We start from the raw sequence: 17,154 nt of genomic DNA on the forward strand, positions 1-17,154 counted from the left end.
ACCATAATTTTTATTTGTTTATTTATTTATTTTATCCTTTATATATATTTTTTTATGTATTATTTTTTTTTTGTCGGCTGAAGAGAGCCTGAGGCGGACATTAAGAGCAGTCCTCAACTACCGGGCTTGAAACCGTCGGTACCGACTACCGATATAAATGTAAATTCCTGTATATATTATACAAAAAATATATTGCTGTTATTTCGAGAAAGGTTTTTTCCCTAATAATAGAGCACTGTATGGGATTTCTTTTTCTACAAAAAAGTACAAGTATATATATATATATATATATATATATATATATATATATATATATATATATATATATATATATATATATGGAGTGGGATGATAAAAATGCCCCCCCCCCTAAAATAAAACAACTCTACAGCTTTATTTTATAACTTTATTTAAAAAAATCAATTCAGGTAATTGATTATGTAGCAGAGCTTACATCTATTAAATGTAGCCGCCTTCAGCCTTAATCCCCGCTTCGATTCAATTCCACAAACCCCGACGATATCTCGACGAATACTCGGCGGGTGGCGGCGATCAGGCTGGCGTTGATGTTGCGGGAGGTCATGTTGGTGATGCCACACCCACAACCTGCTAGCGATCACCTGATTACACCAGGGGATCACCACATTCTTCTGCACATCCCGACACACTTTGGTGTTGACTTTTAAGCCGACTCTGAAGATAGGAATTGGCTTGATGTCGCCTTCATTGAAACCAAACTAAAGACAATAACCATGACCGGAAACTTGATTTTCATCAACCTGGACGCGTCTCTGTTACTTGTGGCAAGCCAGCGATAAATTTGGAGTGTGCTGGCAATGGTCCTGTTATAACTTGGATCGCTAAAGAGCATGAATATTACAGCGGCGCATCTCCGATCTCGCTCGTTGAACACTGCGTCGCTTTATATATGCGTCAGACATGATAAAAGGCCCATATCGCTCATGGGATTTGTACACAACTAGCCAACTAGTAGATGGTCTGCAACAAAAAAAAAATAAATAAATAATAAAACCGGTTTTCATGAAACGGAAATTGAATCATGTCCTCTTTTCTAGTGCAACAATTTTATTGTACATATTTACTATGCCTCCCCACGGGACAGAGTTAGACACCAGGGTCGTTTTTTAACGTGGAGAAAAGGTACAAAAATAAAAATTGTCTCAGTCGTGAAGGATTTCTCCTCCACCGAAAGAGAACAAGAAATAGAAGTGCAGCATCTGAAGAACAGATGGTATTTATTTGCTCCCCCACCGAGCAAATTAGGCACAAGGCCGATTTTTAATGTGAGGAGTGAAGGGAGGGGGAAGGGAAAAAGGGGACCAGCTCCCGAGAGGTGGGAAATGGGAGCTGGTTAAAGGTCAGGCATGTGGGGTTTCCCCGACATCTGGTCTTTGCTAGTCATAGCTGGTATTTGCTAGTCATAGCTTGCAGCATCTGCCGGAACAGATGGTGTTTATTTGCTCCCCCACCGAGCAAATTAGGCACAAGGCCGATTTTTAATGTGAGAAGTGAAGAGAGGGGGAAGGGAAAAAGGGGACCAGCTCCCGAGAGGTGGGAAATGGGAGATGGTTAATGGTCAGGCATGTGGGGTTGCCCCCACATCTGGTCTTTGCTAGTCATAGCTAGTCATAGCTTGCAGCATCTGCCGGAACAGATGGTATTTATTTGCTCCCCCACCGAGCAAATTAGGCACAAGGCCAATTTTTAATGTGAGGAGTGAAGGGAGGGGGAAGGGGAAAAGGGGACCAGCTCCCGAGAGGTGGGAAATGGGAGCTGGTTAAAGGTCAGGCATGTGGGGTTGCCCCTACATCTGGTCTTTGCTAGTCATAGCTTGCAGTATCTGCCGGAACAAATGGTATTTATTTGCTCCCCCACCGAGCAAATTAGGCACAAGGCCAATTTTTAATGTGAGGAGTGAAGGGAGGGGGAAGGGAAAGGGGGGACCAGCTCCCGAGAGGTGGGAAATGGGAGCTGGTTAAAGGTCAGGCATGTGGGGTTGCCCCCACATCTGGTCTTTGCTAGTCATAGCTTGCAGTATCTGCCGGAACAGATGGTGTTTATTTGCTCCCCCACTGAGCAAATTAGGCACAAGGCCGTTTTTAATGTGAGGTAAAAACCAGCTCCCCTAAAAGTAGGCAAAAAGGGGGCACTCTGGTTACCAAAAATAATAATTGTCCCAGTATAGAGGGTTTCCCCTCCATTGACTGGTACAAATTATCTTAAGTGCAGCATCTGCCGGAACAGATGCTACACTTTGATCCCGGCCCAAAGGCCAAGTTCGTTTATTGTAACTCGCTGTAGAGAAACATGTAAAAGAATGTAACGCTCAAGTTATTTTTAAATATTAACGGAACGAAGAGTTGTCTAGAGCAAATATAAAGGCGACGTTACAAAACGTGTCGAGATGGTTCATAAAACTATAAAACAAGTCTGGGTTAGTTGGCAACGTATCAAACATAAAATATCAAATGGTGTCCTTATGTATTTACACATTAGTTCTTATATATTACGTAAATACATTATATATATATATATATATATATATATATATATAGCTCTTATATATTACGTAAATACATTATATATATATAGCTCTTATATATTACGTAAATACATTATATATATATATATATAGCTCTTATATATTACGTAAATACATTATATAATATATATATATATACATAGCTCTTATATATTACGTAAATACATTATATATATATATATATATATATATATATATAGCTCTTATATATTACGTAAATACATTATATATATATAGCTCTTATATATTACGTAAATACATTTTATATATATATATATATATATATATATATTTACGTAATATATAAGAGCTAATGTACTTTTCCTTTTTTTATCTATGAAAGAGAAAACTGTTTTATAAGAACGGATTTAATTGATTTTCGAAAATGATTTGCTGAGATTTAATTAGTTTTCTTGGTTAGTATAACGTGAAATATCACCCTGTAAAAATTCCTTTATATCTGTTAGAAAGAAAACGCTTTTTTCAAGATTTTGATGATCCCTAAATATAAATTATTACTGGTATTATAGTGAATTCGAGAGAGCAAGTTTATACAGTGATTGGAGGTGATTAGACTTACCGACTAAATGTTTTTTACCGAATGATAATTTTTTTTGTATAATTTTAAGGTTAAAATTTTCCAACACTATATATATATATATATATATATATATATATATATATATATATATATATATATATACATATCCGATTAATGAGATGAATTAGATAACAGATTAATGAATCTTATGGTTTTAAGTCTTACAAAATATTTTTATAGGTGATATTACATGTAAGACAATTCCAGCTCAATAAAATTACTACATATGTTAGAGCAAATTAACCATGACAGTTTTTATGTTTTTAATTTACCTTCAGAAAATATAATTAAAAAAAAAAAAACTGTATTTAAAGTAAGTGTCGTTTTTTCCGCTTTTTTTTACTCGTGTTAGAAGCATTGATTGAAATTTGAATTTTAAAATTAAATACATATGTAATACGCTTGAATTCAAATTACAACGCAAAATTAAAAACATTAATCACTGTTTGTTTTAAGATATATATTTCGGAGTAAAATTCAAATTTCAGTCAACGCTTCTTACACGGATAAAATAAAGAAAAAAATAACTACCCTTATTTTCAAATCGCGCAGCCTAGCGCAACATTTTCGGCATTACAAAAAAGCATCGTAGTTAACATCACGTGAACTCTTTATTCAACTTTCTTCCACTTAACACCGTGGCAAGGAAAAAGAGAACAATATAAAAGACTGACGAGGAACTTTTACTTCGAAATATATATCTTAAATATAAGCACTTGTTTATTTTAATAATTTCGCGTTGTAATTTAAAAAAAAAAACGGGCACTCTAGATGAGAACAAAAATTTAAATTGTCTCGGTCTAGAAGAGTGTCTTTCTTATTGACTAAGGACAGAACATATCTACACTTTACGCTTAACTGAAAGAAAAATGATAACCAAATCTGTTTTTACTGTTAAATCTGTGTTCGAATTGCAACTTCGAAAAATTACACGTAATCGCCTAAAAAGTAGATTCCTCCTCCCAAAAATGGTCGATTTGAATGTTTGTAATAAAATTAATTAAATAATTTCTTATTATAAAATACAGTTTGATTTTCACACGTGTTAATAATTTCCTAAATAATAAAAGCACATTATTAATAACTTCCCCTACCAAAAAAATACACCTTACTTAAAATCAAATACACCCGATTTAAAATAAAATGGTAAACATTTCTTTTTAATAAACAATTATCGATTCTAAAGCCGGAAACAGGAAGTAAACTTTATCCTGTTACACCCATGGCCTTTAAACCGTTTCTTTTTTTACGTCCTTGGTCTTTAAGCTTTTTTCTCTTTTACATCCTTGGCCTTTAAACTCTTTCTTTTTACACTCTTGGCCTTTAAGCCTTTTTTTCTATTTGAACGCGGCACTCATTATGCAATGCAAGAATGAAACCCATATAGGGCACACGCAGCCAAAATGAAATATTCACACCAAATTCTATCAATAAAAACAAACGTTAGCAGAAGTTGAGAAGTACAGCCAACTTGTAAGAACTTATGGCATCAACGCTGTAAGCCCAACATGGTCTGGAAGCGGCGGTCGATGCAAAAGGGGGCGCTGTCTTTTCAAGTTGCTTCGATCTTGGTATGATCTGCATATTATGGCTTGGCCAATGAGGCGTCAGGTCCGTCTTCAAAAACGGCGCCATTCCTTTTGGCATGGTTTTATCTTCATTCGAAAACGATTAATGCCAGCCGTGTGGCGCCTCTGCTATCATTAAAAAGGTTACAGTTCACTAAACGCCAGCGGAAATGGAAAAGTACAATGTGGCCAAGCAAATACACTCGTCCTGTCTATCTATCTCTCTCACTCTCTCTCTCTCTATCTCTCTCTCTCTCTCTCTCTCTCTATATATATATATATATACATATATATATATATAGAGAGAGAGAGATAGTACGAGTCTCTCTCTCTCTCTCTCTCTCTCTCTCTCTATATATATATATATATATATATATATATATGTATATATATATATATATATAGTAATTTATAAAATATATATGGCGATTAAGCTACACTGAATATTCCGCGTTTCATCCACTATAGGATTCGTTAAGCCTGACAAATCCTATAGTGGATGAAACGCCGAATATTCAGTGTAGCTTAATCGCCATATATATTTTATAAATTACTAACTAGCTCTACCTATGTATTGAGCAGTTTTGAAGTAAATACTTAAAGTTTACGCATAAATCTATACTTTCGTATATTAATTTTATGTGAGTAAATGATGTAGTTATATATATATATATATATATATATATATAGAGAGAGAGAGAGAGTGAGAGAGAGAGAGAGAGAGAGAGAATGATCGAAATACATGTCAGTGTATAATTATATTTTAAAAACAATAAATATGCCGCTCCCCATTTGGGGGTACTAAATTAGTCACAGGGAAAATTATTTTCGACTTGCATTTAGGTAAAAATGCACTTTCGTATAATAATAAATTTTCGTATAATAATTGAATTCATTACAAAAAGTATCGCTACTAAAAACAAATAAACAACATGTACGTAAAAGCGCGATACATTAGTAGTCTCTCTCTCTCTCTCTCTCTCTCTCTCTATATATATATATATATATATATATATATATATATATATATATAAGAACAAATAGTTAATAGAACATGTTAAAAACACTTTGGAAAAGAGTTAAAAACATTTAATTTTAAAAAGGAAACATAAAATAAGTAGATAGTACTTAATCCGCGGAGTTTCGAAGAAATACTTTCCTTCTCATCAGATGGTAGAATTTAGCAAAATGCGGGATCGGATTTTGCATGCAAAAGTATTTAATGAAACTACACGTAAGCCATAGATCTTACTTGATAAAAAAGTGAAGCAGATGGAATAGCGTGAAAAAATGAGTGGTTTCACGTGAATGGATAGTCTGAGGATGGGTAAAGTATCTGATGACGAAAAATCCAAAAATGCAGAGTCCAAGAAAATTGGTTAAATTTCCATTCACACAAGTAAAATCCAAGGGAATCGCGTAATTGGGAGATGGTCCAAACTAATTCAAAAAGCAAAAATTCTTGGAATAATTCAAAATTAGGTACAAGGAAAAGGGAATGAATTCCAATAATATTATTAAAAGAAAGATAAGATGTGCGTACAAAAATGGAAGAAAATTTAAACTCGACTGTCGAAGCAAGGCTAAATTAAGAAAAATGAATGAAGAAGACAAAAAAAAGAATGCTGATTGAATTAATTTTAAAATAGAAAAGCCAATGTCAAACTGACCTAGACAAGATGACGTTGAAAGGCGACAAAAATTTAAAGAGAAAAATGCATCACTTGAAATGTACGAGTTATTATTTAAGAATTAATTTATCAGCAGGAGTTATTAAAGGACACCAAATAAAATGATAAGAAAGATAAAATAAATACATACACCTATATATGCATACATACATATATATGAATACATACAATTACATGCACACACACACACACATATATATATATATATATAACTACTTAATTTACTCACAAAAAATTAATATACGAAATTATAGATTTATGCGTAAACTTTAAGTATTTACTTCAAAAGTGCTCAATACGTAGGTAGAGCTAGTTAGTAAGTTATAAAATGTATATATCGATTAAGCTACATTGAATATTCCGCGTTTCATCCACTCTATGACTCTTCAGGCTTATGCGCATAGTATAATATTTGTTCCAACACCTCACTCCCTCCTCAATCAGTGGAGGAGAACTCCCTGATGACTGAGACAACTATCATCCCTTCTATCATCCCCCTCCCATACCTATACCCCTCCAATTGGCCCCTCCCCTCTGGGGAACAAGATCTTCCCCACACTAGGAGCCGATCATGGATCTGGCCATACCTACATGTGGAGACAAATAAGTAGAAACATTAAAAAAATCCCCTGTACATATTTTTAAATACACTCCTCTATCTAAAAAAACAAAATATAATATAAAGAATACCCGAAAAGACTGAAACGAAAAATCACAAATCTAAATCCAAGAATCCAAAAAATAAATATCAAAATAGAATGAAAGTACCCCTATTCTTATTTCAGAAGAGCTGGTTCTCTGCCCCCTCCTATCACATACACATTAGTAACGACCTTGGATCACAGTCACCTTCCTAGGGAAGCAAATAACCTCACAATACTATAAAACAATACACATATTCTCAAACCAATAAAAGAAAACATACACACAAACACACACACACACCCTACCCCAAAGGCAAAGAAAAAAAAACAAGCAGAAAGAGAGACTGAGAGAGAGAAACACCACACAGGAGTGGCCACAACCCAATAAGAGAGTAATAAAAATTGAACTTTCCAATAAATAGTAGACACTTACACGCTTCCACCCATTGGAAACACGTCAAATGAACTACGAAAATGCTATCTTTACATCTCCAACACATTTGAAAATAATATCTAACGAGGACGCTTCACAGAACCTCTGAAACGCGTTAAAAACGATTTCAATGATTTAAAAACATTATTACAATGATCTAAACATAATTCTCAATGAAAAACCAAGACACGGAATAATAAAATAATGTTAAAAATACACATTGTTGGTGACTACCCCCTTATTTAAATATATATATATATATATATATATATATATATATATATATATATATATATATAAGGAGAGAAAAAAGAGAGGGAGAAATTCAGAGAAATATACAACATTTGACGTAAAATATATTCTGAAAAAATTTCCATTGGAGAAGAGGATTGAAAGTACCTATTTACTATGCCTCTCCACGGGACAGAGTTAGACACCAGGGTCGTTTTTTAACGTGGAGAAAAGGTACAAAAATAAAAATTGTCTCAGTCGTGAAGGATTTCTCCTCAACTGAAGGAGAACAAGAAATTGAAGTGCAGCATTTGAAGAACAGATACTACACTTTGATCTTGACCAAAAGGCCGAGGAAGCGTTTAAGAGGATTGAAAGTAAACAGAAATAATAGAAATAAAAGATGAAATTTACTATTTATTCCTGTGTTTTACTCATCTCTTTCATTCTGTGTTTTTACCTCACACAAATATATATATATATATATATATACATATATATAAATATATATATATAATTATATATAAATATATATACCTATATACCTATATATATACGCATATCTATATATATTTATATATACGTGTTTATGTATGTACATATATATATATACATATTTATACATATATATGTATAACGCAATTTATACATACATATGTATATATACACAGACATATACACATACATATATTACATATATGTGCAGGGTGTTTTTAGAGGCGGCGAACTGTAAATTGACAACTCTCTCTCTATATATATATACATATACATATATACATATGTATATATATATGCATATATATATATATTTATATACACACACACATATATATATGTATAATAAAATGCGATAAGTAAATAACGAGAGTTTTTTCATTTCACTGATGAAGTTTTCTCATTCTCTCAGCCACTAAAGATTAAAGTGTGAAGTTTTTACGATTCTTCGTTATTGTCGCCTCTTACGATGATAAAAATGTCAAGTTGACATTACAAAAAATATATACATAGATTAAATTAAGAGTTCAGTTGAGAATTAACTAGCTCGATTGATAGATCACGATTAAAATTAACCCTTTAAAAATATTAATTAAAAGAAGATAATTGAAAATAAAATATGACGTTAAGAAAGTAGTTTCGCTAAGATAAATTCCGCATCTCAAAAGATATCAAACATCATCTTTAATCTTTAACCTTTAATTGCTATGACAAGGTAAATTCTTTATTATTTTTAGTTATTGATCTCTGATAATTTAAACCTGGAAAACACACATGGATTCAATAAAAAGTAATGTTTCAAACCCTACAATTTTCACAAAAATGTACACAAATATTTAAATGTTCGCAACATAGATTCCATTTTCAAAATGCCACCCAGAGAAAACCGAAAATTAAACCAGATGAACTATTTTGAATACAAAAACAAAGATGTAAATAAAAGACTGAATAAAACAAATTAACGATTTTAATCTTAGAAAACAACTTCAAAACATCATCTTTTGTGTTTCCGTGAATAAACGTCAGTTAACCTCGTATGATCGCACGTGCTTTCAGTTCTTTAAATTAACAGTTTCTTCTCGAATTACGGATTATCTTCCCCAAGGTAATCAAATTAATTCAATTACCTATCACTAAATGTTGTGAATACCAAGATGAAAATTGTATTTCTGACAAATCTAAACTATCAATTCTTTATGTCAAAATTCAATAAAACATATATGTGTATAGTTGCCCAAATAAGGCAACCCTTATCTTAAAAAAAAAATCCAGAACATCATCTTTATTCGTATTATTTTAATTCATCGAACTACTTTTCTCATCTTGAGTATGAGTTTCACAAAGTTTTGTTCGATGTAACCTCCAACCTTCTTTAGTTGTATCTTGTTCCTATTTCCAATGCCTCCCCACGGGACAGAGTTAGACACCAGGGTCGGGTTTTAACGTTGAGAAAAGAAACAAAAATAAAAATTATCTCAGTCGTGAAGGATTTCTCCTCCACTGACAAAGAACAAGAAATGCAGCATCTGAAGAACAGATACTACACTTTGAGGTATTTATTTGCTCCCCCACTGGGCAAATTAGGCACAAGGCCCATTTTTAAAGTGAGGAGTGAAGGGGAAATGGGGACCAACTCCCCGGGGAGTAGGGGAACTGAATAGTGACAGTTGGTATGAAGGGTTTTATATGTGGGGTTTCCCCAACATATGGTCTTTGCTTGCAGTATCTGTTCCGGCAGATACTACACTTTGATCTTATCCCAAAGGTCTTGGGCTGAATTTTGTCTGCAAGGACCGTTTCGTAGTGAGTAGAGTACTTGGAACAATCTATTGTAAAACGTGCAATTCTCCTGAAAGTTTGAAGGGTTAATCCTCGATGTGGGCAACCGAAAAATACAATTGCGAATTACTTAATACCTATACCCAGTCATGGATGACGGAACAAGAACACGCTACTCCCGTGAAGTAAATAACGTTCCCGCTCGAAATTCCGTCCAAATTCTCGAGTTCGATAGAAACATTCCCGAGTTCGACAAGATACACCTGAAGAAGATCGGAGGTTACATCGAACGAAAACTTGCGAAAACCACACTCAAGTTGAGGACAGTAGTCCGATCAATCCAAATAATACGAATAATAAATCTTCATCTAAAAAAAAAAAAAATCAAAAACTTCATCTTAAATATTTATGTGATCAGGACGCTCATAGTTACCTCACTTAACCTGGTAAGACTGCACGTGCTTTTAGATGTTGTTTTAAATAAACAGATTCTTCACGACTTACGGATGATCTTCCCCAAGGTAATCAAATTAATTCAATTATTCTCACTTGAGAAGAGAAAGACGTTCAGACACGACACTATCGGCTCGTTACGTGCGTAATGTTTGATAAAGGTACAAGATTAGCACGGATTACGATAAAAGACGTTAACACCGTTTGAATTGCACCTCAACATCTCAGCGTCCTCATCCACATTGAGGCATTTGATCACACGACATAAGAATGAAATGTGATCAGCAATCAATTGTGTATTTATTGATTGCTTATTTTAATTACTAAGCACGTGGCTCAAGCAACGTTTACCGCCATTTCTGAATCTCGTTCTGTACACTTTTATCGAGGGAAGATATCTAATTCATTTGAAATCGGGACTCAGTCTCAAGCAGTTTCATTATGTTTCAAAAAGGCAACGCATTACGTATCTGAACTTTTTTTTTCAATTTTCATCCCAAACAAGGCACAGTACCACTTTGAAGCAGGGGGCTACTATCAGGACTTAATTAGCAGGGCCATTATGAATGGAGATGAGTAGAAAGATGTTTGTTCACATTACACTTGAACTTCTGCATATAAGTACAGTTGGGAAAGCATAATCCTGGAAGGGAGTTCCAAAGAACTGCAGTTCTTGGGAAGAAACTATTGGAGTAAAAGGCTTTCTTGCACCTAGGGATCTCTACTGTAAAGGGATGAGACTTACTAGCTTGTCGGGTTTGTCGAGGGTAGTTACGTCGGGGAGGTACAAGTGTTTGCAGTTCGTCAGAGCATTCACCATTAAAGTATTTGTAGAACAGGCAGAGGGATGCAACATCTCGTCGATGGGACAGAGGCTGAAGCCTAGATGACAGTTCAGGACCTATCAGGTTGGCGACTCTCTTTTGAACCCTGCCCAGGAGCGAGAGACAAGTAGTAGATGCATCAGCCCAGATGTGACAACAGTACTCCATACATGGGTGAATGGTGGCCTTATAGAGGTACAGGATACTGTCAGACGTAAGTAGTTTTCTAGCACGGTAGAACTCTCGAGTTCCTAAAAATATCCCCCCTCAAATGTTAAAATAAAAATATATACTTTTATAAACACATGCGTTATAAACGTACTTCGTACTGGGTCCAGTTCCAGGAAGTATGGTTTCAAGCCAAATAATTATTGAAGACGAAATAGACGTCATATCAACCCCCTGATATATATTTTTCCCAATTTCATATTTTTATTTATTCCGTACGGCCCAAGAAATTGTTCTTGAAACATTACCTCTCTTAACATTCGTATTGCGTTCAAGGATAATCTATATATCTATAAAAGTGAACGTGTCTGTTGGTCTGTGTGTGTCTGTCTGTGTACATTTCCCTGCGCAATAACTCTGTCAATTCTTAGTCTACAGACCCGAAATTTGATATACAGGTACTGAGATTAGGGAAAATCGATGTGATCGGTTTTTAGCCAGAAATTTGGCGATTAAGGGGTCAAAGTTCAACGATTTGACCTTTGAGGACTCTACCAAACTCCTCCGCTAATTTTCATTCTAAACACTTGAAATTTTAGATATATGTTCCTTGGACATGGATCTAACTTAATAACTTGATTTGAGCCCAGAACAATAAATGTTAAGGGTCATAATAGGGGTCAAAGTTAAAAAAAAATTGAGCGTTTTTTTATTTTACTTTTTTGCTTATCACACACCTCCAAATTCCCGGGCAACGCCAGGAACCCATGCTAGTTTCCTATAAGTTAGTAGTGGATAGTAGGGTTTTTGTATTACATTGATATTCTGAAACGACTGTAGTTTTCAAACATTACTGTAGCAGCTGGTGCCTGAACTTGCTTAATACAAACACGCTCAATTTAGTTTCTGAACTTAACGATTTAATATATGGTTGAATAAAATCTATTTACCCATGAATATAATGACGAATTATTAACAATATTTAACTCTAAAACAAGAACAAAGAATTAATACGTTGCAAAAGAAAGAAAAATAGATGATGAAATGGCATTATGGCACAATGGAAAGCGCCCCTTTTGAGGGAGCTAGGGGCTCTACCTTAATAATCTTTGTGCCAAACTTGGTCTGTATTTGTTAAGCAGGTGTTTGTGATTTTGAAAATGTTCTGCTATGACTCAAGCCAAGAATGGCAGTTTGTTTATAATATTAAACCATGGCAAAACGATATAAGACCTTAGAATTTAACAAAAATCTCATGAGTACAAAAACAAAACAATGTTTAAATGTTATGTATGAATGTTCCTCTCTCTCTTTCTCTCTCTCTTTCTCTCTTTCACTCCCCTTCTCTCTTGTTCTTCATTGAAAGAGAAAATGAAATATCATTCTATTGTTTTAAACAGTTAACGCTTGCATTCGAGAGTTAGCGGACACAACATAACATGCGTCTGGTTTCAACTGATCTTTATCAAATATGCTCCTTATTGTTAAATCTTAAATAAATTATATTTTTATAAAAATGCATTTGTTCGCTATTTTTGTGTAAGCGTTAAATTTCAGCATATTATTAATGCCGAGGATGGAAAGATGCCTTTATCGACGCAATGAAGAAGCGACTCATGCCAGCTAGTTATAGCCGACGACATATCGAGCCGTTGCGTTGATGTTTCCGGGGACCTGGTTGTGTTCCTAGGACGTTCATCAACCAAGTAATTCGCACCGGGAAACGATCGTGCCATTACATATAGACGGTACTCGTCATTTCTCCATCTCATAACCTATATTCATCCTTCCATGTTTAGTTGACACCCAGCAAGCAGAAGTTAGACAAAAGGTAAGTTTTAATATACGGAATATCATCGCTCAAAAAAACAGTTCGACTTATGACCAAGGTAAATGTATTGTTACAGTGTACACGGATGACAAAACATATATTACACTAGCGGGAAGGGGGAAGTGGGCTCTTGGCTTTGCTCGGACTTTAAATGCGCTTAAATATGATTTTAATATTTGTTCAGATTTCGTATATATTATTATAGACGTGATTTCAAAAGTACATAAAAAAAGCATTTGGTTGCCATCAGTTATGATCGAAACCGAAATTGTAGCGTTTAAAGCTGGTGATGTTACCACTGTACCAACATGACACGCATATAAACGTATTAACAATTAAAAATTAAAAACAAACTATAAGGAATGTCCAAAATGTTAAAGGATTTTTTTTTCCGATCTGGATCATTTTTAGACCACTTAAAAAACAATGTAACCAGCTAAAGACCCATAAAGAACGGTCCGTAAAAACTCAATCTTTTAGTTTCGGGGGAGATAGAGTTTAAAAATATGAAGACAGAAAGATAGGCATATAGACCGACATACAGACCGACAGGCAGACAGACAGACAGACAGGCATATAGCCGTTTATGAATTGAATTTTAATTGTCTCCCGAAGGCCAAGAAATATATTTCGGTCTTTTTATATAGAGAATGCATTATGTTGTCCGGAAAGTTCCGAGAGTGGTTTAGCCATAGAAAGAGAATAGTAACAAAACGTATCATTTCTTAGCAATATTTATTTAATGAAAATTTGCTTGAAGCCTCAAACACTTATGTAAGTGTTCAAGTTATTGTATTTGAAACTACTTCAGATTTTGTCTTGAAAGAATCAATAGAACATCTTAAACTCCTTACACTGCGAGTTAAATCTTCAAGGCTTATATATCCCGTTTGACTTTTGTAAACAATTTTCCAAGAGATGATGCTCCTACAGAGTTATTAACTTGCATTTCACATATATTTTTTTAACATTTAACAGTATTTTTATTCTTTTTAGAAGACATACTCATCGCTACCCGAAAAGAAATTTTGTTTGAATCAATTTTCTATATATTGAGGTAAAAAAAAAAAAAAAAAATAGGCGGCTTTACTTTTGAAACGACCGTAGTTAATACAGCGCGCCCTGGTGGCCCATGCATAGCTATTGTTCATCACTGAAAAAAAATGCATTGACAATGCCGGTGTCTTTGTAAGAAAATATATTTTAAAGCACAAAGGTCGCTTTTTTTTATTGTATCACACCCGTTTTCAATCTTCAATATTTTTAGTTTTAAAAATAGAAGGCGTTACGTTTTGAACGACCCTCGTATATTTGTGTGAAAAGTATGTATCTATGTATACTGCAAAAGTGGCATATGTGTACGTTTGCCCATTAAAATACTTGATTTATCTGAGTAATAAATAAAATATGTCATGTGATTAACGTCAACGTATGTGTAACGGAATTTAGTAGTGATATATGAGTTGTTTTTGACGTGTGCGTGTGTGCGTGTGTGCGTGTGAGTCATTGTAACGTAGTCGTCTATTTTCCTCTAACGGACCCAACACGTTGTATGGAGCCTCGGTCGCAAGGGAAAATGATAATGTCGATATAACGTTTCTATGTGGATGAAAGATATATGTATTTTGTCATTTAATGTTAAAAATACAGCTATTAACTATCACTAGAGCTATCAATTTTACAAAGTTCGGCATTCTGAGATGTAGGGAGTGAGAGAGAGAGAGTGAGAGAGAGAGACGGAGAGAGAGAGGGCAGATCTTCGACGTTTGCAGACCGTCAGTAGCCAAATTGTCAGCGGCGGTTTTCTTTTTCATTCTGTTTCAAATTTTTAATCTTCAGACTTAAAATTCCATAAATAGGTTATTCAGACACATGAAACTTTTTTTAGCGGATTTCCTTCGGAAAAAAAAAATTGTCTGCTAAAGGGTCAAAGTTGAAAAAATGTTACGTAACGCTCGTCGGATTTTTAACTGTTTCACGAATGCGCTTGCGTGAATGATTCACGTGACAGATTCTTTATGTAAAGAAGAAATAGGTTTGAAAACATTATCTAAAACTTGTCTCGACCTACTGTCTTTAGGTTTTAATTTCGATCGCAGCTCGATTACATTTTTTTACTTACAAGAAGTGAACTGTTTAAAAAAACACACACACACACAGAATATTCGCCTGCACATATTTCAGTTTTTTCCGCTTTTTTTTAATTCAAATTTTTAATGATTTTAACGTTACGTTAAATAACCACGGTAATTCAGTTCATAATAAATAAGAATTCTGCATTAAATAAAATATAATATTTATGCGTATAGTTCAATCGATCAACGCCAAGCCGCATGCTAGAATATCTAAAAAAAAATGAGAATGTGTGTGTGTGATAGGACACTTCTTAACCTATGTACTCAACGAAATTTTTATTTAAAGACTTGAAGTTTGGTATATAGGATATTCTGACATGTGGTAAAATTGCAAGCCGATTTTCATCCGAAAAAGGGCTGCTAAGGGGTCACCATTGAAAAACAGGTACGTGGAAGTCATCGGATTTTTATTTTAATGTTAAGGCACGATCAAAACATTTAATAAAAGATGAGTAATAAAAGTTAAATACAAGTTTATAACTGCATCACATCAATAATGAATAAGCAAAGAGAGAATGAATATTTTAAGGCGATGGCATTTCGAAACCAAATGCTTCTCAATAGTAGCAAAGAAGGGCCAGCATTTTACAAAATATGAAATATAGATAAAAGCTGGTTAGAAAACTTTCATTGAAAACGAAGGAAGTACATATTAAGATATATTTAAGAAGATCTAAATATGATTAAAAAAACATTAAAACATACGTAGAACAAATAATGAAACACACAAAAACTATATATATATATATATATATATATATATATATATATGCCTACAGCGAGACAGATTCTTGTCTGTGTGGCTGTTTACGCATATGGTAGAGTACGCGACGCGCACTTAAGAGGCTCACTTTTAGAATCCCGAGTTCAGATGTACCCAACTAATAAACTAAAATGAGAGCGAAACTCGAGTCTTGGGGGATTCGTTTTTTTTTTTTTTTTGTTGCAATTGCTCTTGTGAGCTGCGACGTTGCCTGGCTGTGGATATAATTGTATATTCTTTCACATTCAAAAGGTTCCATATATATATATATATATATATATATATATATAGACATTCTGTAGATGTTCAGTGTACATGGATACGCTCTGATATCATTGTAGCTTTTTGTTAAAACTGCAAAAGAATTTATCTAGGCGAGCACGAACGCCCAGCAAATATAATTCTTGCAGATTTCGTATATATTAATATGCAGTTAATACTCTCTCGATTTTTATATATTATAAAGTTGCGATTTCAAATATATATATATATATATATATATATATATATATATATATATATATATACATATGACATGGGTGCATTAGCTCGAATCGAAACCGAAACCAAAACTTATGAAGAATTCTTGGTAAAAGTATTTATGACAAGAAATGGGAGTACATAACAATTAAACGCCCCGGATTGAAGCGTGACACAGAAAATAACGTACACCCTATCGTTTTAATGCACACAGACACACACAGACACACACACACACACATATATATATATATATATATATATATATATATAATTATATTGATAAACATGATGAATGGCATGAAAGGATTTAAATTGAGCATTTTTATATCGAATTAGGGAACATATCTATTCTGAATCGAACATGCTATGCAGTCAAATGGTATAGATTGTTCTCATTCCGTCAGCCATAACAGCTGTTTAAATTTCATATGATTTCTTGTTATTGTCGCGTCTTATAAAGATGGAACTATACAATTCGTTTCACATCTGAGA

At 33.9% G+C, this 17,154-nt stretch overlaps 1 long non-coding RNA gene and 1 pseudogene across 1 annotated transcript in view; one reads left to right on the plus strand and one right to left on the minus strand.

Annotated features, from left to right (window-relative positions):
- The window catches only part of LOC145265763 (uncharacterized), a 499,232-nt gene that overhangs the window by 323,753 nt on the left and 158,325 nt on the right, over window positions 1–17,154 (plus strand). The gene's annotated exons all lie outside the window — the stretch shown is intronic.
- On the minus strand, window positions 7,866–8,094 carry LOC145265867 (U2 spliceosomal RNA; annotated as a pseudogene).

This window comes from Euprymna scolopes, chromosome 40 (genome assembly GCF_053919585.1).
Source record: "Euprymna scolopes isolate OS-2025 chromosome 40, ASM5391958v1, whole genome shotgun sequence".
Classification (NCBI taxonomy): domain Eukaryota; kingdom Metazoa; phylum Mollusca; class Cephalopoda; order Sepiida; family Sepiolidae; genus Euprymna; species Euprymna scolopes.